The sequence below is a fragment of the Ceratotherium simum genome, chromosome 14 (genome assembly GCF_057802395.1).
Source record: "Ceratotherium simum simum isolate JZ-2026a chromosome 14, ASM5780239v1, whole genome shotgun sequence".
NCBI classification, from domain to species: domain Eukaryota; kingdom Metazoa; phylum Chordata; class Mammalia; order Perissodactyla; family Rhinocerotidae; genus Ceratotherium; species Ceratotherium simum.
In genome coordinates, this window is record NC_141913.1 from 5,027,358 (window position 1) to 5,051,358 (window position 24,001).

Below are 24,001 nucleotides of genomic sequence, written 5' to 3' on the forward strand. Positions count from 1 at the left end.
TAGCCATATGTTACAGTTGCACATCCTTCTAGTTGCTGTATGTGGGACGCGGCCTCAGCGTGGCCGGAGAAGCGGTGCATTGGTGCGCGCCCGGGATCCGAACCCGGGCCGCCAGTAGCGGAGCGTGTGCACCCAACCGATAAGCCACGGGGCTGGCCATGAAGTTCTCATTTTACCAGGCAATTTAACAAGCACTTGAATTAAATACTCTTTGAGTGCCCAGGAAGTGCCAGGCACTGTCATGGCCCTAGGGCATCCTCCTGGTAGATGGGTGTTTTAATGTCACATGTCTGTAGATTCCACAATCCCTCCCCCTCCTTACTGAGAGGAAAATTCTCTAACAGAGAAAAGAATGTGGCCTATGCTTCCGCCTGGTTTCTCCTCCCCCTGAAGCCTCACTTGGCCACTGTTTGCCCAGAGAGAATGTTGTGTGTCCTCCAGGCACTTGCAAGCCACCAGTCCAGGCTACTCCCGGCTTGTTTGGTAGAGAATGCCAATGCCCTCGTGAGGCTGCTCGGCTCCCACAGCAGAGCCACTGACAGAACAGGGTGCTGGGGGGAGGGTGCTGTTGGTCAAATACATGTGCAGGGGCAGGGCCTGAGTAGACTGGCAATTGTGGGGTGCCTAACTCGGACGACTAGTGTAGGAAGATTAAGAAACAACCTTAGTGTTAGCCACTGGAATGGGTCCACTCCTTTGACCCCGAGGTTTTACCTCTACCCAATGCCTCCCAGCAGCAGATGGAGTGGGCTTTTGGTTTTCTGTTTGTTTGTTTGTTTTGTGGGGGAGTTCTTTGCTAAAAGTAACTCAGGGCAACGTGTGGAAGACTGGTAAAACCTACCACGGGGCTGGCCCAGTGATGTAGTAGTTAAGTTCGTGCACTCTGCTTCAGTGGCCTGGGGTTTGCGGGTTTGGATCCCGGCCGTGGACCTACACACCGCTCATCAAGCCATGCTGTGGTGGCATCCCACATATAAAACAGAGGAAGATTGGCATAGATGTTAGCTCAGCGCCAATCCTCCTCAAGCAAAAAGAGGAAGATTGGCAACAGATGTTAGCTCAGGGCTAATCTTCCTCACCAAAACAAAACCCCCAAAACAAACACATACCAGCATTCTTGGTGGGATGGGGATGGAGACAAACACCAGCCACTCAGCTGATGCATCCTAGTAATAATGAATGAGTCAAACAGAACAACATTTATATCTTCCCACCATTTTCCTTCAAGAAGTTAAATACCTGTTTTCTGGAAAGTGCTGATGACCACCCAACAAGTGGGGGCAAAGCCTGAGCATTCGATTTCAGATTTCTAAGGACAAGGGCCTCCTTATCCTCTGCACAATGCGGTCTACATCCATTAGTGTTCTAATACAAAACACGAGCAAATTCACTGATATTACATTCATTCCAGTATGGAATTCGATTATCTGTGTAGATTTCTAAGTAAATATATTGCCGGTCAGAGCAGAGTGCAGAGAAGATTTCAAACCCAAACATTTCTCATGATGACCAAGTGGAAACAATTTTCTCTCTGTTTATGGCAAGCAGGTCAATGAACAGCATCCGGTACAAGCCATTTGAAGCTACTTCTGAGGCTTCTCTGACTTCTGTCTTTTAATGTTTATACTCCTCTGTGCTATTGACTCGTTAATTGATCAGCGTTTTCCATTTGCTCTGTGAATGACATGCTCTCAGGATTTTTATTGCTCACATGTTAGGAGATGAGGGCAGAACTATGTGATGCTAGTTCACTGCTCTGCTGGGGGTGTTGTCACTACCTGTCTCCACTTGTTTGAAGAGCTGGTTCCTGTGGTTTGTTCTGCTTACCACCTACTGTGCCACCAAAACTTGTAGGGGGATAGGGTCCAGAATTATTTGCTTCTTCAGTATGGCCTTCAACAAAATTTCTGGAGAAAAAAATCTCTCAGCCTCTCAGGATAGGATGAGCCACTCCTAATTCATTGCAGCAATGGAAAGATGCAGTATTGATTCCCAAGCCCTAAGATTCTCTTGTGAAAAACTAAAAAATACTAAATATCACTGCTTTCTCCTATAGCTATGACTACTGATATGTCTTTGCTACTAGCACAATACTCATGATTTTTCTTCATTTCCAATGACTTTAAACACAAGTTTCAACGTACATAGATGACTTCTAAAACTGTTCTCTTACGGTCAAAGAAAAATATCATCTGTTACTAACAAATTGTAATGATTTTAGATGATCCTTCCGAAATAAGGGCCACAACTCTCGTATGTATTTCCACAGGAAAAGATTACTCAGTCTTCATAAAATATTCTGTCTTTAAAGCCTTCTCTGCTATAGAATGCTACTCAGGTCCTTCCTAGTTATGCAGATAAAGTTCTAGCTTACAAACTATCTATGAAATTCAGTGCAACCAACGTTACTTTACATCTGCTCTGCTTCTGTGCTGCACTAGGCACTCAGTCATGAATATAGTCCTCTGTTTTGGCACTGATGCTATCTGGAAGGTGAAAGCTTTACCTAAGAGAAACTATATATAATATGTAAAATCAGTACAGAGAGGTGTCAGAAAGGGGTGAAGAGGTATAAGGGGATGTCTATAAGATGGCAAGATTCTGACAATAAGGCAAGAAGCGAAGGGTGTTCCAGACAGAAATAGAAGCTAGAAAGTGTGGGAAGAATTCAGACTCCAATAATTAGGAATCTTAAGATGTGTGTAGAAGGAACTAGTGAGAGACAATTTGACTGGAAATGTGGCGGGTGGGGGGGGTGCGAATTTGGGAAAGTTTTGAATATTAGGCTGAGGACTTAGAAATTAATTCAGTAGGGAAGTGAATGATTTATTATATCTCTGTTTTAGTAAAAACAATTTAGTTTTCCTGTCTAGTAGGAAGGGAACGTGGAAAAATTGGAATAGGGCAGTAAGATAAGGAGGAAGGCCATTTCACATTCCCAAGGAAGAGTAAAGTTTAATGTTTAAAGTAAGGTTTAAAGTAAACCTAAGTAAAGATCATAGGAAGTGTGTAGCAAGGAGGGAGCAGACACCAGAGCCTTTCAGAGGCAGCAAAGAGTTCCTCCCATATGTGTAAATCAGTGCAGCACAGGTGCTAGCCAAGAGGAGGGCCAGAAGGAAGGGAGTACACAGGCATAAGTAGCTTGAGAGTCCTGCCTGATGGAAGCTTCCCTGGATCCCCTTAACAATGAGGGATGCAATAACCTGAGGCCTTGAAAGGGGGAGGAGAGAACACAACCAGTGACATTTACGCAGGATCACCACTCAGGCAACAGGACGGCCCCTGACGTCTAATAAGACCTTCACGACCTCCACAGAGGTTAGCAAAGGGAAGGAGCATGGGCTCAGCAAACAGAAAGACCTAACTCTCACTTGCTTGTGTGTAAAGCAGTTACTTAATCTCTTTGAATCTTCATTTACATGTTACCTATGGGAATGGTGCAATACTGTAATTGTGCACTACTTCAAATATTTTGTGTAAGTTTAGAGAGGTTTGTGTGCCTGTGTGCATGCGTAGAGATAGATCAGGAAAAAGAAGAGCCAGAGGAATTGCTTCCACTTTGTTCATCTTGGATAATGCATTTCCAAGGATCCTGATGGGAAACTCAAACAGTCCCTATGAGATACACCTAATACAAACTGTCACTTTGTCCAAGCAATAATGTCTTAGTCCCGAGCTAAAGTGTTTAACTGGCTGAGCTACAGGAAAGACATTTTATAGCAGTTAGACTATGAAAGACCTAATTTCAGACTTGTAAGTAAGATGCAAAACAAATAAGAAATCTGAATCTATGCTTGTATCTGACTGTTAGCACAATTCTCCAAAACATTCCATTTTATAGACTCAACATTCAAATTTTGTCTCCATATCAAACAGCATGAATTTCCTATCTACTATTCATCATGCTGTCTATACCAAGACTTGAAAACTTTAAGTGATATATTATACAGTTCATTTGTTCATGTCACTAATGAAATCTAAATGTTCCTGCTGGTACCTCTAACTGTGTATAGAACAATGTGCCAAGGTAACTACCAGGGGATTCAGTTTTTAGTTCCAGAATGCACATTCTCTGTAGGACCACGTCTTTATCACTCATTAACTCAAGCACCATTTATATTAGTCATAATGACCCAATTTAGCAAAGATGGAAATTATAAATCAGAAGATTTTTTTCTTCCAGCTATGTTTTCAAGGAAAGTGAGTTTTAATTAAGGACTACATCCTTTTTTTCTAGAAGAAAAATAGACCTGGTCACCAAATACTTATTAAATGATGTCACTATGCTTGAATGAAAAAGGTTAAGCTAAGTACTTTCGAAGTTGGAAGCTGAAGGCTTAGGTAAAGCTCTCAACAGCCTAAGGAATGTAAATCACCTCCTTCTGTTATACACACACATGTACATATATTAGCCTGTGTTTTAATATACATAAGATATTTGGCAGATCAAAGAAAACAGCAAATTCAATCAATTGCATGAGAAAAGTTTAATGAAACTGATTAAATGATCCCACATAGATGTAAAAACCTCAGATGTAAGATCTAGCTTTTCTTCTGACTGTGTGGGAGTTACAGGCACTTGTTAGGATGGAATACTTGTGTCCCCTCAAAATTCATATATGGAAATCCTAACCCCTATTGTATTGGCATTAGGGGGTGGGGTCTTTGGGAGGTGATTAGGTCATGAGGGTGGAGTCCCCAGATAAGTGCCAATATAATAGTGACCTAAGAGAGCTCTCCTGCTTTCTTTCTACCATGCGAGGACACAGTGAAAAGATGGCCATCCATGAACCAGGAAACAATTCCTCACCAGACACTGAATCTGCCAGTGCCTTGATCTTGGACTTCCCAGCCTCCAGAACTGTGAGAAATGTTTGCTGTTTAAGCCACCCAGTCTGTGGTACTCTGTTACAGAAGCCTGAACGACTAAGACAGCACTTAATATGTACTTATAGCAAGAATGAATGAGACCTCTGTCTACCCTCTCATGACAAAATGTGGCACTCTCATGACAACGGGTTTAAATAAAATCTGAAGAATTCTGGGCATCTGACAGGTGTGCTTTGGCAGCCAGTACTTTGTTTGGACTAAAGATAAAACCACTCAGTTGGTCTTAGTCATGAAATGTAGTTTTCTCTAATGGTGCCTGAGGGGACTGCTAGTCACCATGTCCTCGTAAATCTGTGATATACACACTTTGATCCCAAACCCTGACAGCCCACTAGGCTAGGCTGGGATATGAGGATCTCTCCTGCCTGGCCACAGCACTCATTTTTGCCCAAAATCTTTTTAATTGAGTGCTCCAGTCAGCCACTAGCAATGAATCTGAGTTCCCTGGATACATGCTTGTGGAAAACAATATTATTACTTATTACTGTGCTTGGCTCTTTATTTAACAATAAATTTTTGAAAGGAAAGAATAAAAGGAGAGGAAGAAAAGATTTATGTTAAAAAAAACAGTCTGCTAGTGCCAAAGAATATTGATATATGCACACCATCCTTGTCTGAGAGAATGAATTCTGTGACTTTAATAAAAACTCAGTGAATGCCAAAGAATGATGGTGGAATGCAGGAAGAATCAAGCTCATCTGCTTCTCTGCTTCAAGCTTGCCTTATTGTATCAAAGTCAAAGGAGTCTTGGTGTTTCTTCTATTTTATAAGAGGAATATAGCAATAGAATTGCTGCAAATGTTTCCACCAGTAAGGACACTCTTGGACCCTCCCAGGTTCTGGTTAGTCTTTCTAATGGTCTGATAAGCATACTGTGTGTGAGCTGCAGAGGGTGTGAAGCAGGAAATGTAAATCCCTACTTTTGTTAATACACGCATGCTCACAAACACACACATACAGGCGCACAAACACACAGACACAGCAGGGGGCATTAAGAGTAAAGGAAAATAGTGTTATTTCTGACAACTGTCACTCTGATCAAAGGCAAAAAAGCAGGTTGAATGGTGGTGTTCAGAGTTTAAATCCACTGTCTACGACTTATAAACCATGTGATCACTGGGTGAAGGTGCTCTGAGCCTTGGTTTCTACATCCATAAACTGGGATGGGGCTACAGCCCCTTCAGAGGGTTGGGAAGTTTAAGAGAGATGATGCATACACAATCTTGTCTATAGTGCTCAGTTGAATATTATTATTGTTATCATTGATATAATCTTTCTTATTAAATGGTGGCAAAACAAATTCATTAGTAAAAAAATTCCACCTCATTGAATTTATTCAATGCAAATTCAGATCTGGGTTTTGACCAATTGCAATAAAACAGTTCCCATTTCCAGCTCTTCTGCTTTATTTCTCTGTGCCTCGGCATAACCACATGCAAAAGAAGGGAGAGGTTCTCTCCAGGGTCTCTGCAGCTCTCCAATTGCATGATCCTTAAACAGGTTTAACTCCTATTGCGCATCTGCTTCCAGGTAATTGAGGGAAGGAGACGAATATTTGTAGATTTTATAATTTTAGAAAGAAATACAATACTATGTTCATCTGAAATAGGGCTTTTGAACTGAGGTTCATGGACAGTGCTGTGTTTCTGAAGCTCTTTGAATCCTCTGAAACTGCATGTAAAATGCTTTGTTTATGTGCATATGTGCATTTTTCTGGAAAGTGAGTTTATTACTTTTCATCAGATTCTCTAAGGATCTGTGACAAGACACCCACCCCCTCCCCCCAAAAAAGTTATGAACCAAGCATTTCTAAAAGTTCACAATTTTGATTAAAATAATAATATTATAAGTAGTAATAATGTCATTTTGTACTTTCATAAAATAAATCCATGCCAAAAATAAAATTGCAATCCAAACTTTTTGGTTTTGTACTAGTTAAGATAGTTTAGTACTGGTATCTTAGTTCAGGTCCTCCAAAGTGTAGACCCTGAGCAGAGGCTTTGGGTGCAGGCCATTTATTTGGGGAGCCTTTCTGGAAAGTACAAGGAGGAAATGTGACAGTGAGGGATGGAGCAGCGAGAGAAGCCCACTAAGGTGTATTGTTAGTGCGTCATTGCTGTAAGGGGTTCCTAGGAAGCTTTTGCAGAATCCTGTATGGAATGTGCCTTGGATTGCCCAAGGGACTGAATAGGGAAGCTGGAGCAGCTATCCACTACTTCTGTTGTTCGCCGATGCTTCTGGGGCTTTCATCTCAGGCCCTCTCAGGATGCCCTGCCTGCATGCTGAGCAAGTTTCCAAAGCGCTGGAGAAAGCCCTCAAGCAGAGAAGCAGAGAGCTGCAGGCACTAGACGGGGAGATAGCAGCTACAGGGTGGAATCAACCAACTGGTTGTGGCGCGTTCCAGAATCCTTCTCCACACACCCACATCCAACTATTCAACAAGGTGTAACCACAAATTTTACTTCCTAAAACACATTTGGTATACATCCTCTCTACCATATTCAACTGTCACTGCCTCAGGTCGTTCTTCTCAGCTGTCACTTCTGGAATAGCTTTCCAGCCAGTCTCCTTGCCCATCCAAGCCATCCTCTGGTCTATATTGCTGCCCTGGTGGCATTTCTAGAAGCACATCTAACAATATCCTCCTCTGGTTTTACACCTTCAATGACTCCCCAGCAGTATCAGTAATCCAAACTTCTTGGCATTGTCTGTAAGGTACATGCTGACGTGTTTTTCACCTTGTTCTCTGTTTCATTTCCATTCTCATTTGAACCCTCATGCTCCATCCCTGATATCAGATGGATGGACTCCAATGTAATCATCCTTCAAAACCCTGCCCAGGCATCTCCTGAAGTCAAGCTTTCACAAACAACTCCCTTCTCCCTGCAGCTAGGCAGCCAGGCCTCATCTCAATCCCCCCCCAACACACACATACATTGACCCATCCTTTCTCTCTTCCACTTCTGTACTACACAGATCTTTCTAGTGGTACCTCGTATATGGTAGCTACTCAGAAAACATTTTCAAATGATTGCCTTCAATGGTAGCATGTAACTCACTGTATTATATTTTATGTTTACATATTGGTATCTTCTTTAAGACCATCACTCCACCCCCAGCCCCCAGCATAGTTATAATAATGTGTGCTCAACAAATGCTTGTCAACATGGAGCATCATAAATGCTGGCATGGTGGATTGTGAATGAATGGAAGGCAGAGTCACATAACACGGAGTTCACATCTTGTCTCTGACATTCACTAGCTGTGTGATCTTGAGTAAAATACTTAACCACTCTGATTTTACTTTGCTCATTTGTAAAATGAGGATGGTATACTGCAGTAGATTACATTATTTCTTCCAACTATACATTCTCCTTCCCTATAACAATAGTATACATCCCTACCCCTTCCCGTGGGACTTACAGTGCACCCCAATAGGAAGAGCGTGCTTCTCTGGCCAGAGAGTTGAGTCGGCCATGTGACCTGCTCAGGCAACTGCAAGTAAGCAGATGGGACATATGTCCCATCCGAGCAAATGCTTTAAGAGCCATTGCTTGCCTTAGCCACAGCAACTTTTTCCCAGCTACAAGGAAGGCATATACCAAATGAAGGCTCTGTTTCAGCCGGGATCCCAAAATGAAGAAGGCACTTGGAGAAGAGCCACAGTCGATCCACAGCCTCTGCAACTCACATTTAATATGAGCAGGAGATAGACCTCTGGTCTTGTAAGTCACTGAGATGTGAGGTTCCTAGTTAGCCCAGTATAAGCCAGCAGAATCCAACTCTAGAATGTTGTGAGAATTCCATAAATTGCATGAGCAAAGTGCTCAACAGAGAGGTCAGCACACGGTAGGTTTTTAACAAATCTAAGTTCCTTTCCCCCATCATATTCACATGAAAACTCAAATCTAGCCCAGGAGTGGGCACAAAGTGGAGGTCTGAAAACGTTCAAATAAACAAATAAGTTAGGCTTAATTTTAAACACCAAAATACAGAAATGTCCTTTTCCTCTAGTCATTTCCTGAATATAAATTACTTTGACAAGAATTTTATATCATTATTTCAAAATAGCCTGCTAAAGTTTCCAGGAATATTTATATACAGTCTGAAAGAATTAAACAATTGAGAAGCTCATTTTTCAGGAAGCCAGCACAACAACAGGTTAAATCATTTAATTAAGAAACGTACTGTGTGCCTCTGTATGCAAAAGTGCTGTTGGCTTATGGCTTACATCTACAAGTTTGACAACACATTACTAAATCCCAACTAAGAGTTCCTTTGTTTAACTCCACAGAACACAAGACTATAGTAATGGTGTGACTTGAATGTAATGTTTTTTCCTTTCTGTATGCTTCTCAGAGAGGCAATACAAAGAAATACTTGTCTTAAAAAAAAAAAAAAAGAAATACTTGTCTGAATCTAAATGAATAGGTATTCAAATTATCCATTTTATCCTACAGAAGTTTGGCCTTGAACTTCATAAAAATACAGCAATAACTATAGAAATTAATGTCTTTGTTTCTATCACAATTGATTTCACGTAACTATCTCATTTCTTGGAGGTAAGTTTTCTTATAGAAAAGCATATCATAAAACCATTGTTGAAGTCTACCTTTTCATTATTTGTCAGATTTTACAAAACACTATCCAAAGAAGCAGCACAAATTTCAATTATACAGCTAGTGAGTTACACATAAAGCTAGAGGATAAAAAAGAATTTAAAAATTGGCCCCAAATCTCCCATGGAATCTGTTCATTTTCCAGAAGAAAAGTCCAATGGAAACTAAAATTTATCAAGAAAGGCAGATTTCATGAAAGTAGGGGCTGGGCCCACAGAGAAATGATACACTAATATTTATTTAAAAGCCCATTTATTATCACTTATTAATTGCCTATTATTTGCCAATACCTGGGCCAGCAGTAGAGGTTGTAAGATGGCAAGACATATGTTCTGTTCTCAGAAGCACAGGTCTAGTGCAGACACTACCAGGTACATACAGGAATATGACCACATCTGGTGGCTTTATTCTAAAAGAAGACAAGAGGTGATGGGAAGGCAGGAGAGGGACCGCGAGGGGCAGTGGTTCTGGGAGGCAGTGGGGTTGGAACAACGCACTTGGGCTGAAAGGAACCGTAGGCAGGAATGGGGCAGCCATGAAACACGGTAAGAAGACAGTTGCTCAGCCTCACTCATGTCTTCCTTTCCAGTCATCCCACTTTGCTCCCTGCGTGGGGTAGGTGTGCAGTGCCTCTGTTGACAAGACAGACACAGCCCCCGCCCAGGTGGAGCTCTCCTCTCCTTACAGTGATCTTGCCGTGGGGAGCAGCAGGTGCCCAATGCAGAACATCAGACTCAGTAGCTTGAGTCTCGAGATTTGGAAATATTCCATTGTTGATTTGAAGGTCAGTGAGTTAAGTAATTGTTCGTACCAACACACAGAAGAAAGCCTCGTCTTCCTCCCCATGCTCTCGCGTGAGCCAGCTCTAGCTGTAGATGCCCTATCCTCCCACAAGCTGCCATGTAGTGACAAATGTAGCGACAGAAAGATGTCGGGGCCCTGGTCTCTTGCCTTTCTCAGGAGCCCACTCTTTAACAAGCATCGTCCAACCACATCCCTGTGCACTTCCCCATCCAGGACTCGGTCACGTATTCACCAAACATCTGATTAGTGTCAGGCAGCGCCCTGGGTACCGCACGCTTCACATCCCGAAGGAGGAGAAACACAGGAAAAAAGTTTCAATACAGTATGTCCAGAACCGTAATAGAAGAATGTAAGAAGTGTTACAAGAAGAAGTGAGAGTCCTGGGAGTCAGCCACCCAGAAGGGTTTCACAAAAGCAATAATGTCCCAAACTTGAAGGATGTGTGGAAACGCCCCACGGAACAGATGCACCGGGAGGAGCCTGACAACAGACAGGCTGCAGGAGGCAGCAGAGCCCCCAGAAGACACAGCCGTGCCTGCTGAATTATGTCTACACTTAATTTTCCTACATTCCTAGGAAAAATCCTAGGAATATTTGTGTTTCACCATAGCAGGCTGTTTTCAGGGTGATTTATATTTTAAAATATTCTTTGAAAGGGCAAGATATTTCGTTCCACAATCCAAGTAGAGCATGAAATAAAATCACATACAATTTTGTTAATAATAATGTAATCTGAGGTACTGTGCTGATCATATAGATTTATTAAAAATAACTTCTTTGCTTTTTAAGTAAAAAGGGGTGAGAGATCAGTAAAAGATTGTTGTTTTTAAATAGGCAGCAGAAGGATTTCCCAGAAAGCAGGAACTTTTATTTCTGTTGGCAGGTTACTACGCACGAGCCTATTTACTTGCTGAAATATTTTTTCTCAGATGAAAAGTGTAGCTTTGGAAAGAGAAAACCATGTTCAGAGCTAGCTCAGAGGTTACTGTGGCAGATATTACTAGAGCTTTCTGATATTTCCACTTTTTTGTCCCCTTCCTGCATACAGTGCAGAGTGACACCTATCCTTCCCCCTAAATTAACAAAATGACTCCCTTTGGGCCATAAATTGTGAGCTGCAGTGACAAATGCTGCTTCCAAGTGGAAACATTTAAATCCAGTGTGCAATTCTCCAAGGTCTCCTTCCACGTTTAAGCAAACTCGGAAACGTAGTGTTGAGACAGAAGTGTCACAGATTGAAGCCAAACAATGAGACACCATGTAGAGGCAAACTGCCCTGTAGATTTTGCCTCCTCATCAGATTTTGCACCAGTGAGAAAGAAACATTTATTGTATAAGCCCCTGAGAATTTGGGCCGTTCCCTAGCTGATACACTCATTTAAAGTATGCAGATGATGGATGAATTTCCACAACCACGCCCACCTGCATCACCTTAACAGAAGTTAATGAATGACTGTGATTTGGAAATAGTTACAATCATAAGCTTAAAAATCTGCACAGAAAGTTGAACTTTCTGACTGAAATGAAAATACGTTAGGCACAGATATTTTTTCTCTATAATCAAAACAAAAAACACAACTGAGTCTTCTTTTGTTCTGTAGATATCAATACTGTAGAACCAGGAGGGGGAAGGGGTGTTGGAGGGGGCAGAGGAGATATGTGAATGTAGATCCTTCCTATGTGACAACACATAGGAAGTGAAGTCCTAAAACAAACCCCTGATCTGCTCCGCAGAGGGCAGTGGAACCCTTTGCAAGGTGAACATAACATATTATCATGCGCTCAGCCATATAAACTGTGACAATGTGTATTTATTCTGAGACAATGTATACAATTACAGTTTCCAAAAAGGAAATGGCTGAACATCATCTCATGGCAAGTGTTCCTGCAAGGAGGGCACACAGAGCAGATCCCTAGGTTTCTCAGTTACAAAATGTACAACAGAGCACATCGTTGCTTCCTTATTCTTGGAGAAAGCTTTGAAGCTTTAGCTGACTCAGTCACTTCTTTTCCTTTAGATGTGACCACTTAAAAATAATCTACTAGAAAACAGACTGACGGGAAAACTTAAAAGGACATAGTGTTGAAAGGATCAATATCTCTTACAATTGCTCTAAAGAACCAGATGGCTTCATTTAAGATAGAATTGGAATTCCCTTTAAGAGAAAGAAGACGTTCAACTTGAGAAGAAAAAAGCAAAGCCATATTTAACACCACTGCTTGACACAGTCTTTGCAACTGTAAATGCACAATAAATCCAAAGGTCAATAACTGTTCTATATTTTAAGACACTTGATGCAATACAGAGAATACTCTCTGCCCTTAAATGAGAAAACATGGGATATTATGGGAAAACACAGGATAATGTTTTAAGATGATATCTAAAAATCAGGATGATCACCAAACTGAGACTACTGTTAAAAAATAAAGCATATCATTTTATATATTCCTTAATAATATTTTTATTTGTATGCCTATTTGGAAGCATAACAAATAGGGAGGCCTTGTAATATGGAGTTTGTAGTATCTGGCTTTATTAAAGTATTCATAAAACGAGAACAGTCAAAAAGACGTGTGACTTGAGATTATGTCCCAGAGCCACAGAGATAGGAAAAATAAAACAACACAAAACAAACAAGGTCTATAATTCAAGATTTTAGTGTGGTTTGGTGCAAAAATCTTAGTCTTTGGAACCAGGCAAACCTGGAACTGAATGCAGGTCAATACAAACGGGTAGACTACTTGATCTGAATTTCTTTACCTGTGAGATGGTGACCAGTCTACAGTGGGGACAAAAGATAGCCAGCAGCCAAGTCCTGCCAGCTGCCTGTTTTTGTAAATCAAGTCTGATTGGAATGCAGCCATCTTCATTGTCTATGTCTGCTTTCTGTTATAATGGCAAAACTGAGAAGGTGCAGCAGAAATTGTATGGCCTATAAAACCTGAAAATGTTTACTATCTGTCCTTTACAGTAAAAGTTTGCCAATCCCTGGTCTACAGGGTTGTCATACGGACTAGAAATTATTTAACATGGTGTTTGGCACATGGTAGCTGTTTGCATTAAATCATTATTCAAGTAAGCAAAGGTTAAGGTCATGTAAGCCAGGAAGAAAATGTTTCAATCACCAAATCCTGTTGATAGATGAAATTTTAATTATCTTAGAAGAAGTTCTTCCTCAAAGTGCTTCACTTAGGAGATAGTGAAGAATCTCGACCTGTGCTTTACTCTATGAAAAATGACCCAGGATAAATGCAAATTAAAAGGACACTGAGATACCATTTCTCACCTACCAGATTGGCAAAACCTCAAGTTTGACAGCATATTCTGTTGGTGAGGCTCTGGGGAAATAGTCACTCTCTCGCGTTGTTAGTGGGAGTGCAAATTGTTGAAACTCTGGGGAGAGAAACTTAGCAATATTTAGCCAAGTTCTGTATGAATTTACTCTTTGATTGTACTTGGGAATCTATCCATAAGATAGCTGGCAAATATACAAGTGTGTGCAAGGTTATTCATTATAACATTTTTCTATAAGAGCAAAAGACTTGGAAAAAACTCAATGTCCACCCGTAGGGTACTGGGGAAGGAGGAGTCAAAGCAAGCAGCCTGTGAGCCCTCCCCATTTACCAAGGAGACAGTGGGATGGGGGCAAGAAGGTAGGGGACCTGATTTAGGCTCCTTGTAAACATGTGAACTAGATAACTGAGCAAATAGCTTAATGAATTTTTTTGCTTGGGAGAGAGTTCTGACGAGTGAGTGGAGTGCTTCGAGCAGGAAATCCCTGGTTTAAGATGTTATGGGAAATAAATCTTCAACCCATAGATTTATAAGGCATGACTGCCTGGATAGTGCAACAGGAGCTATTCAAATTTCTTAGGTCTTAACTGGAGATGTGGCAAAATTAAATGCTCCCTGCTATGTGAGGAACCTGCAAACCTCATTAGAAACTTCGTGGTCTAGAGCATGGGTTTGGAGTAAAAAGAAGGACCTGGGGAGCCACATGGGATATCCTGGATTTCTCCCTGCATTACCAGTGTCCCTTGGTCACTTGGATCCTTGACATTATTAGTAAAGCTCCATACTGGACAAGACCCTGGATTTGACCAATCTCATTCTTTGTGTTAGCTCATCCACACAAAGGACACCATCAGCAGGTTAGTGAAATGACAAACACTTATATAAACTGATGTGGAATCATCTCCAGGATACACTCTCAGTGAAAAATTAAAGTGCAGAATAATGTATATCATATGCAACTCTTCATGCAATAACCGGGCAAGGCCACAGATATACATAAGTATTAGATTACATATGCAGAAATACACATCTGAAGGTTAAACCAAAAGCTAATAACCCTGGTAATTGTTTAGAAGAAAGAAAGAACTGAGCACAAGGGAAAGGGATGAAGGTGACATTTCTCTGAAAAAACTTTGTCATGTGATTTGTACTTGGAGACATATAAATGTTATATATTCAAAAATGAAATGAAATCAAAAGGAAAACATCTGTTGAAATTAAAAAGATTCCAAAACAAATGAGCCAAATTATATATAAAACAGGATACGACCACATAGAGAAAAAAAATTTCAAGCAACTTTAGTTTTCAGTCTTTTGGTTGTACATCCTTAATGGAATATAAAATTACATCCTTAATGGAATATAAAATTAAGACAGTGCAAATTTTTAAAACTTCATTCAGTAGTCTTATTATTAGTGGTAACATTAGTATTAGTTTTAAAAATACTATGTATACATGAAAATGAAACAAGTTCTGTTAAGAACTAAGATTTTCAGTGAAAAAGAAAAGAGATACAAATGTAATATCAGAGAAGTTAAAAATTCTGTAATGTTACATTTGAATTGGAAATATTGTAAGACTTTAGGATTGATTTTTCTTAAAAAAGGTATTTCCTAGCTCCATCTATTGAAAAGGCCCAGAAACAATGCCACTCCAGAATTGATGAGCATCCCTAGTATTTATAGATTTATAGATTGTGGTTTCCAAATACCGTTCTCCACAAAGGAGGAAGGGCTCCCTGGAGGAATGGCTGATTCCAGGTCCAAATCCTGGATGGACGTGGTATGTCTAGTTGTGCTAGAAACATGGAAACCATAAAAGACCAGTGCCTGCATCCAATGGACAAGACATGACAAGGAGTCAACACGCTCCCAATGACTGAAAGGGAGCAATTTGAGTTTACATAAAATACAGGAGAGAACAACAAGTTAAACAATACCACAGACAAATCCAGAATGTGAGACTTTCTACAAGACAAGTGACCTGATTTCTTCAGAGGTTAATGATGTAAAGAAAAAAAAAAAAATGAAGTTGGGAGGTAATTGAGGGCATCAAGAGGCTTAACAGATCAAAACGGAACATGTGGGCTTTAGTAGCATGCTGATGCAAACCAGTATTTGTAAAATGACATTTCTGAGATGATCAGGAAATTTAAACATTGACTGGGTATTAAAGGATGCTAAAGAGCCCGGCCCTGTGGCACAAGCGGGTAAGTGCGCGTGCTCTGCTGCGGCGGCCCCGGGGTTCGCCGGTTCGGATTCCGGGCGCGCATCAACGCACCACTTGTCAAGCCATGCTCTGGCGGCGTCCCATATAAACTGGAGGAAGATGGGCTGGATGTTAGCCCAAGGCCAGTCTTCCTCAGCAAAGAGAGGAGGATTGGCAGATGTTAGCTCAGGGCCGATCTTCCTCACACACACAAAAAAAAAAGGATGCTAAGGACTTGTTTGTGTTTGGTATGGTAGTGGCATTAAGATTCTAGAAGAAAACACCCATTTTTTTTCAGAGATGTATACAGACCTATGTAGGGACAAAATGACACGATATCTGAGATTTTCTTTAAAATGTTTCAGCCGTCCCCCAAAAATATAGCTAAAGCAAGAATGCCAAAGTCTTACTGAAGGTGGGAAATGGATCTGTGACGTTCAATTTGCTGGTCTCTCTCCATTTGTGTATTTTGACGTTTTTTCATAATATGAAAGAAGAATCAAGAGAAAGATGCTCTGGGGAAAGATTTCACAGGACATGAAGCTGCGCTGGATCTTCCATTCTCTGTTTTAAGTTGGCCTGTGGCATCTGCCCTTCCCAGCTAGCCTCCTCCAGTAACCTTCAGAACTAAGTATAAGGACTTACTGTGGGACCCAACAGTGATGGTGCTGACTGAGTGAAAGTTTACGCAGAGAAATAAATGAATCTTTGAACCAGTTAAAAAATGGTACAAGAAATGCCATCACAGGCCACCTGGTGATGAGCTAGTCTCACTTGCTACTGGAGAAATAATGGATTTTAAAGTATTTTGTTATTTTTTTTTACATGCTTTAAGCACTGTCAGCTTGATCAATGAACATAAAAACACATTTCCAATATGATGAAAAGAACTAGTCAAAATCTACTTTTAGAGTAAAAAAAATTAAAATTACTTTTCTCTCTCTCAATAGCGGTACCTACATTGCAAGTTCAATATAAGATACTAAATGCCGCTGGGAGAGATCGATCCGACAGGCTGCCATTCAGTTCCAAGGGCAGGTGGCTTAGTAACTTTACTGACCCTTCGTCTACATTTTCTGATGTTATAATGAGTCAATTTTTTTCCTTTAGAGGAGATGTTGGTGTAGAAATGCTTTTAGCTAAGAGTGACGTGATCTCAGCCTTTTACTTAGAGCTAATAAGACCCAATAATTTTAATAATTGAGAAGATATCAATATAAATATAAATTTCTCTGTACTAAAACTGTAGAACTGAATATGACACATGAGGTGAATGAGCTGGGAGAGAGTAAACTCTAATTCCTGTAATCATGAACTCTAATTCATGTAATTCTCTCATTATACAACTTACCTTTTATACTGTTTCACAGTTTAAGAAGCATTTTCAAATAAATTGCTCCATTTAACCTTCATGTCCACTCCGTGTGCAAGCAAGGATTTTATAAGGAAAGTAAAGCTCTACTTTACCAAGAAATTGAGTCTCAGGGGGCAAAATGATGACTTATTCAAGCGCACGTGTCACTGAAGTAGTGGTAGCAAGACCACTGATTTATCATCAATAAATTACTTAGAATAAAAGAAGATCTTAGTAGCTAACAGTGGAGACATGCTAAACCCTGCTTACCTTTCAAAGCCAATCTGCCGAAATGTCTTTTCCCACGTGGAGCCTGTAACAGAAGGAAGAACCACCATCAGCGCACATCAAGTATCCGGAAAGCTTTGTCCTGTCTTCACACATCCTGGCAGTTAATCGGTTTTACATGTAAGTGGAAGACTTTCTTCTTCCTCAAATGGCTCACTCCTCATCTCCGGTCCCCAACTGGCTTTTTAAAGAACATTCCACATAAGGATTTAAGTGCATATTCCCTGCAATGTGACAAAGCTCTACCCTTTCCCCTGGGAAAGCAGTAGGCCACTAAGTCATTCTCTAAAAGTCCAAATGTGTTTGGTTCAGAATAATATGAGCAACTCTCCTCTTCAAAATAATGAAACAGCATACTGTAACCTGTACTCTCTAAAATTTAACTTTTAATTTTGTGTAGCACAGGGAAAGCTAAATAACACACTGAAGTTACAGCTCATTATACACCATGGCTTTATCTCACCAATGTGGAAGCACAGGGTTAACATCCTCCCCCTCTTTTTTTTTTTTTTTTTGGTGAGGAGATCAGCCCTGTGCTAACATCTGCCAATCCTCCTCTTTCTCTGCTGAGGAACACTGGCCCTGGGCTAACATCCGTGCCCATCTTCCTCCACTTTATATGGGACACCACCACAGCATGGCGTGCCAAGCAGTGTGTCAGTGCGCGCCCAGGATCCGAACCGGCAAACCCTGGGCCACCGCAGCAGAGCGCGCGCACTTAACCACTTGCGCCACCAGGCTGGCCCCCGCCACCCCCTTTTTTTTAGCTAAACATTTAAATCAGAAGTCTCTTGAATGCAAAAATGTTGTTTCAAGTGACATGATTTGAGGAATAGTATATCCAAATCCACAAAAGAACAGCTGGGTATAAAAAAGATTTTCTACTATTTTTCCTTGCAATAATTCTTCCCTACATTATAGACATGATAACTTTCCCAGTACTTGATATAAAGAAAAGTGCTAATTTTTATCAAAGACCATTCTAATAAAAATTCTGCATTTACAAAAGTTAAGAGTTTGTGCTTAACCCATAGTTTTACATTTTCCTGATGCTCAGTCAGTGGCAAAAATATTTTGATTTCAGTAACTATTTCAAGTAAACACCCACCTAGTCCTAAATTCATAACTTGTGCTGTGCACCAGTTGCTTGATAATCACAGCAGATAATAACTGCCTTTCTGTGCAATTTAGTTCTGCAAACAGGAAGCAGAGGATTCAGCAATGGTCTCCAGAGGCAGCTATAAAGCTACCTTGCTTCTTTTCCTAAAGTCACAATAAATCAGGATGGTGCTTATGTTTCTTCCTTAAGAACTCTGCCTCACATGTATAATCTTCAGGTGGCCACTCAGTGTCTCCTCAAAATCAGACAGACTTTCTGGAAAGGCAGAAGATTATACAGGACTAGTTTCCTGGGCCCTCTCTGAGGACTGAAGTAGTCCCAAGAGAGCACAAACATGGTGCCTGACCACAGGGTTTGGGTACATACTACTTGGCTATGATTGAGCATTTTAAATAATTTTTATAAATAATGAAGGACTAAATTTCATATATGAATTAAACACACATATGCACACACAAATTTAAAGCAGATTCAGGCTTATCTCTGTGATGAAGTCACTCTGATCCAACTGGATTCCAATATGCTTTGCTGAGTAGGAGTGAAAGACGTGGAATTTCAGTCAACCAGCCCAGGAATTTCTTATGGCCCCCGGCCCAGGGGAGTGGGCCCCATATGAATTCCATCTGTGCTGTGAGTCACACGCAAAACAATTAAGAATCCTTATTTCAGGAATTCTTTGAAGACAATCATCCTTCCCCTGAGATCCTAGCAATTAAGACACTGGCGAAGACTACACAACCTGAGTCAGAGACCACATGGTATTCCAGGGCAACTGGCAACCGCCAGGCCAAACTGAGAAGCAGAGAGATTGAGTCCCCTGCCAAGGGAGAACCAGACAGACAGTCTGGGGCAGACCAAGTGGGCAGGGTCTAGGGGAGTGGGGGTGGCTGCTGAGGGGGTGTAGATGCTACTTTTTTTGACTTCTCTTCCTTCCAGTGAGAAATGAAGCATCTTTTAAATTTTTCTACCTTTGCATTTTTTTCTCTGATCTTCTTAGTATATTCCTAAATTGACTTTTTAAATAAATTTTTAAGATAACTCCTTTTTTAATAGACTCAACTTATTATCAAGGTAAAATGAAAATAAATGACTTTGCTAAACTGCACTAAAAGGCTTTTAGAAGATGGAGCTTTAGTTAGGAAATAAAGAAGAAATAGGTTCCATCTTCTTATTTCTGAGAAAAGTAAACTTATTCCAACAGGCAGAACAAGTTAAAAGTTTCTGGTGCGGGACTTCCAGTACTCTTTAGAATAAACATTACTAAACCACTCAACCAAGCACAATAGAGCTGGTGGAACAACGACTTTCTTCTAGACACGAGAAGTCAGTTTAATTAATAATTCGAGGGTCTTCCATACCATGGGCATCCATCACTGTTTGCCATTGATCCTCTACTGACCATCTGAAATGTTAGGTAGAGGACTGAAGATATTAAAATATGGTTTCTGCCCTCAAACACTACATACCCTAGAGGTTTGCGTTTTTATGTCTTTTGTGAGCACTTAGCCATGATGAAATGAGAAACACACGATAAAGGAACAGACATATTCAGATCCTCTGGCACCAAGAACATTTTCAGCAGCCCATTATTCAGTTGCGGGGGAATTCTTTTAAAGCCATTAGCCATGTTTTACATGGTAAGGTAATATTACTCTCCTTTGCCAGAGCAGTCCAACATGGAGAGAAAAGCAGAGAAAACAAAAGTAGCTGGCAGACTTCCTTGATTTTACACTTTTTAAATGAGATTTATAATATGGAGAAGTATAACACGTTAAATTCTTCAGGAAAAAGCAAACAGCAACAACAAAAAGAAAAATATGTAGCATAGAGAAATGGATGCAATTCATAAGAGAGATTTTTCCTTTCCATTGTTAGATGAAGTACTTAGAAATAGTGAATTGTGATTCTTCACTTTAAAAAATTGCCCTTTAGGGGCTGGCCCCGTGGCATAGTGGTGAAGTTTGTGCACTCCACTTCAGGGTCCTAGGGTTCACCTGTTCGGATCCTGGGCGCGGACCTACTCACCGTTCATCAAGCCATGCTGAGGCTGTATCCTACACAGAAGAACTAGAAGGACCTACAATTAAGACATACAACTATGTACTGGGGCTTTGGGGAGAAAAAAGAAAAAGAGGAAGATTGGCAACAGATGTTGGCTCAGGGCCAATCTTCCTCAAAAAAAAAAAAAAATGTTGCCCTTTATAGCACTGACATCCCAACAACAGAACAGAAATCTAGAGTGGAGGATCCCAAATACCGGAGACTGGAAACAAACCCTCTGAATGTCATTTGGTCTGCAGAGTAAGTTTCAGTATATAAGCCCCTGTGTGTCCAGGTGACAAACTACCCTTTACTATCCTTCAGCGCTGACACTCCCGTGACTCCAAGGGGAACTACCATATGGAAGTGTAGGACTTCCTCCAGGAATAAATCAATCAACGATTGCTCCTTTACAAACAAACAAAGCTCTATCTATCCATTCTCACTCTCCCTCCCTCTGGCAATCCATCTACCTATCAGCCTCTGCTGGTTCCATGTTCCCTCTTCTTTCCTTAACAGAAAGAAGTTATGGAACCTTCCTTTCTTTGGGAACTGCTTTCCCCAGGCCGGTGAGTTGCTTCTGCTGGGGCCCCAGTCACATTGCCTCTCCCTCCCTGGCCGGTGAGATGAAGAGATCTGGCCAGTCCTCACAGCACCCTGTCTCCCTGGCCACAGGTGATCAGGACGGGCATGTGACCAGCTAGGTCAGGCCAACACGGAACCTTTCCCGGGCTGGCTCCACTTGCTCGCCTGTCAGAGAACCAGGATGATGAGAACCCAGCCCTGATGACATTCACAGTGTGGCCATTTTCCAGCCACAAGGAGAAAGCCTGTGTGAGAGGAAAGAGGGATCCATGAGCAGAGGTAAGCCAGGAGAGAGAGAGGGGACTCCTGATGGCACCCCTGTCTCTGTTCCCAGTTCTTTCTGATGCCCTGGCGTTCCCTGCCACTCCAGTTACAGGAGAGGAAACATAATCTAGTTGTTTACTCTAGTCTTTACGTCTAGTTTTACATCTGACATTTGCATCTCAAAGAGCACTGAATATGAACAATGAAAATAAGATTTTAACACAGCCGGCCCGGTGGTGTAGTGGTTAACTTGGCGCACTCCGCTATGGCGGCCCAGGGTTCCCCGGTTCGGATCCTGGGTGCGGACCTACACACCGCTCATCAAGCCATGCTGAGGCAGCGTCCCACATAGAGCAACTAGAAGGACGTACAACTCCGACATACAACTATCTACTGGGGCTATGGAGAGAAAAAAGGACAAAAGGAGGAAGACTGGCAACGGATGTTAGCTCAGGGCCAATCTTCCTCAAAAAACAAAAAATAAAATAGCCAGGAGGGATTCTTTAAAAGAAAATAATAAGATCTTAACAATGCTTTAAGCATCCAAATTTTAGGTGGGAAAAAAAACATGTTAAATAAATTCTAGCCACTTTTAGCCATATTTTAAATCAAGAGAGTGGATGTTCTCCCCAAAATTAACATAGCAATAAAAACAGCTTACACTTACACCTTTACCAAGTGCTAACTTCCTGTATACTAGCTAATTTAATCCTCTCAAATACTGCCTCAAGTCAGCACTATTATCATATCCCCCTTTCAGGTGAGAAAACCTGCGCCTCTGCTTTTTTCAAATAATTAGCAGAAAAGGACTAATAATTCATAGAAGGGGTGGATTTTTGCCAGCATATTCCTGTAAACATGGAAGTATTTTCATATGTGGGAGCTGCTAAGTGGCTGAACATGTGACCTGGCACAGGAATTGGTGATGAAACACTCAAATATCAGGAAATTATACCCTATATAAGTTTTCTGGTGGATGTTCCGTCACATTATTTTTAACTCTTGAAAGGATCAGATTTTCATATCCAATCAAAGAGTCAAGATTTTACCACGCATTGAATATTGAACATAATGTGAAATTCTAAGAGAAAAATAGATTCTTTTCAGTTAACCAGTAGTGACATTTTACTTTGCAAATATTACGATGCTCCTGTGTTGAATTGTAGCTGAAATTCATTTAACCCCAGAAATGCCTGTTCTAATGGATGAGATATACCTAAGTAATGTAATTTTCCCAGCCAATGAGCAATTTCAGCATTTTGGGTTAAACGGTGAGATCTACAAAATTTTTCAAGTTGAGTCCTAATTCCCAGATGAAATTTGTCATTAATGGTTAAAAGTAACTGAAAAAGATAGAGATAAGAGAAAAAACATTCTTTACCATTGCTTAATTAATAATTTTCATATTAAATGACCCATATATTTTTAAAAACATCATTTCACCTCTACCTAATACTCTGGTTTTGTAATGTCAATTATCTCCTGTTCTGATCATTAACATCTAGATGACAACCCTTTATGTACATGATAACCGGCATAAAGTTGCATACTTTGGATTTTATCCCACTTATTCTTTTGTCAGTTCTTTTCACAATATGTCTTAATTTTCCATCAGGTAAGGGTGATCCCTTCATAAAAGCTGAGACTCATCAGTCTCATCAACAACATGGCGGAATATACAGAACATATGTTCCACAGCGTACTTTTCAAAACGAGCAACTTTATGTTTTTCCTTATCTGTAAAATAACATAGATCATTACAAAACATGAGAATACTTACAATTTTTTTATTTTTGCATAAATACTTCCACATACTAAGACCTTCACATCCATACTTGCACATATAAAATAGGGGTCATCCTATTTTGAAACCTGCTTTAATCACTTAATAACATATAATGTAGCTCCTTCCATGTCAATAAATATAGGCATGTAATCATTTTAATGCCCATATAGTATTCTATAATTTAACAAAATGCAAATCCTTATTCATTAATATATAAATTATATCAACATTTTGCTGTTACACATTACAATGTGTTGAATACATTTTACATATATCTTTGAACGTTTGTTCAATTATTACTTTAGGATAAATTCCTAAAAGTAGATTTACTGCATCATTATACATGCATATATAAAAATTTGACTAATATTATCAAAATTTAATGTTAAAATTTTATTCAAATACATGTATTTGGTTGAATTCCGTTTTCTGAATCCTTTTTATCTTTTATAATACATTTTATTTTAACTTATATTTTCATAAATGGTAATGAAATTGAACAAGTTTCTTAGGTTTATAAGCAATTTTAACATTTTCTTTTGTGACTTGCCTATTCATGTTCATTGTCTGTTTATTTATTAGAAGTTTGTGTTTATCCTTTTGATTTGTAAGAATGCTTTATATATCAGGATCACTAATCCCAAATATGGCATGTCCTCAACAAATACATTTGTCCTTTAGGTTCAAAATTTCAATATCTAATTATTTTATTTTCCTGAATAGAACTGATGAATGTTTACAGTATTA

General features: G+C 40.2%; 1 protein-coding gene across 1 annotated transcript in view; it reads right to left on the bottom strand.

The window, feature by feature from the left end:
* PIEZO2 (piezo type mechanosensitive ion channel component 2) overlaps positions 1–24,001 on the bottom strand; it is a 279,368-nt gene that overhangs the window by 198,959 nt on the left and 56,408 nt on the right. The window contains exon 2 of the mRNA XM_087439398.1: positions 17,442–17,484. The gene's annotated coding sequence lies outside the window, so the exon portion shown is untranslated. The remainder of the gene's footprint in view (positions 1–17,441; positions 17,485–24,001) is intronic.